The sequence below is a fragment of the Montipora foliosa genome, chromosome 7 (assembly GCF_036669935.1).
Source record: "Montipora foliosa isolate CH-2021 chromosome 7, ASM3666993v2, whole genome shotgun sequence".
Classification (NCBI taxonomy): Eukaryota; Metazoa; Cnidaria; class Anthozoa; order Scleractinia; family Acroporidae; genus Montipora; species Montipora foliosa.
Window position 1 is genome coordinate 5,312,128 of NC_090875.1, and position 2,133 is coordinate 5,314,260.

Sequence of the window (2,133 nt, forward strand, 5' to 3'; positions counted from 1 at the left end):
TATTAAAAGGATTTTATACCTCACGGTGCGCGTCATCCGAGAGCCTTTCCTAAAACACATACTACTTAAAAACCGTTATCTTGTGGTTGCTCTCTGGACTGCAAAAAATGATCAGAAAAATGGGATTGTTTCTCTCGGTCCTGTTCATCGTTAAGGTCATGTTTCTTTGCCATGCACAAAGCAAACCATGTAGGGTTGGTCTGATGATGTGTAATAATCGCAGCAAAAACGGCAAACGATTTCTTCCGAGAAAAGTAAGTAAAACAAGAGTATGTTTGCGATAGTGATAGTGAATATATGAAATATCATATGTCTCCTAATAGTTGAATGTGTAATAGTGATTATGAAAAACTGGATCATTGGATAATGCAATTCGAGAGTTTTGATTGGCTACGCGCCTCTTTGGCTATCTATCATCTCATATCCAACAAGCGCTAGTGGAATAATTGTTAAATATATGAAATAATATTTAACAATTATTCCATGAGAGCGCATGATATCAGTTGGCTTTAACCAGTCTCATATGCATTAAGCGCGAATGTAATATTTGTTTTATATAGTTTTCTTTAAATTCTGAACTGTTTTACTTACAGAACGACACAGATATGTCCAGGTTTGACCCTAATTAGATGCACGCGGATTTCAATAAGCGTCACCAAGTGTCCCCTTGCTCTTCTCGCCAAAGTCAACATCACTTGTGTGTCAGAATACGTACAATTTATGTCACAAAGTGTCCCCAAAATGCTGCTCTTTAAGTAAAGATTAACTGCTGCATTTACCCAAAGCTAAAAATAACGCTAACCCTTACGCTTACTTTATTTTTGAAAATAGGCTACAAATGCTTAAACTTAAAGGGACACTTTGTGTTGGATGTCAAAATTGGGCGTGCATCTAATTAGGATCAAACCTGGACATAAGTGGAGAACGACAGGATGTTGTCTCAGTTTTTACAAAAGTGACCGACGCAATCTGTTTCCATATAAGGTCATTTCGGTATAAGAGCTCATAACCAAGATTGAGTAAGTCAATCAGAAAGCTAGAATTGCAATATCCGAGTTTCAAAATTAAATAATATCCTATAATTAAACTGCGGGTATGGAATGCTTTTACAACGCCAAGGACTTATAATGCCATTTTGAAGAATATGCCGCAGCTGCATGTGTTTCAAAGCGAGGCTTTACCACATTAACTGTCCACGGAATGAAAGCAAATTCCCAAGCCTTGTAAAAATGTTTAAAGGTGTTATAACAGCTATCATAATATGTCAAACTGGATTGAAACCAGCGAAAAATGCAGAAAGAAAGCATTTTCCAAACCGTTTTCCAGATGAAGACGAAAAGCGTTGACTGAGTAAGAACTATAGTAGATGTAGTATGGGCGTGAAACGGTGTCGAGCCACAGAAAGCCTCGCTTATGTTTAGGTGAGGTAACCTGGGTTGAGCCTGCAATCCAATAAAAAACCAGTACCTGATCAAAGGCCAACTTCAAAAAAACAGCTGACCTCGATGAGCTCTAACCTTGAGCCCGCGATATGGTCACGTGATATTGGTCAGCGGATACCTTGTTTTGACAGGTGTCAATTGATTAAAACATGAATGTCCAATATCAAAGATGTATGCTATAAACTAGCATGATACTGGTCACATTGGCATACATGAGGTGGGGGGGTGACATACGAACGTACGGACGGACGGACGGTCGATGACGTCATGGCTATAAAACCAAAACGGGTTACCATAATTATTTTCCGCTAATAATCAAACTGACGTTAAAGCAAACTGTGCTACCTCGATGCTATTTGCACTGTTGTTGTCGGTCAAATCCGGTGTCAGGTTGAATTGGTTTTTACTGTTGATGGTCTTCATTCCTTATTTTACCTACTGTAGGTTCAGTCGAATGTATACGTTGCCTCAATCGATGAAAATCGGAAACAATAGCCATTCGTATCAACGTGTACTGCAGTAGCTGCGGAGCTAATCCGACTAAAAAACCGGTGCATACAACTGCCGCTCGTCTCTTCATATCTGAATCGTGCTTTTGTTAATTTGCTTTGTGCCAAATTTGATTTTTTACAGAGCGAAGTGTAACTTTTCACAAGTAACAAATTGCGACCCTGAAACAATTTTGCTTAGC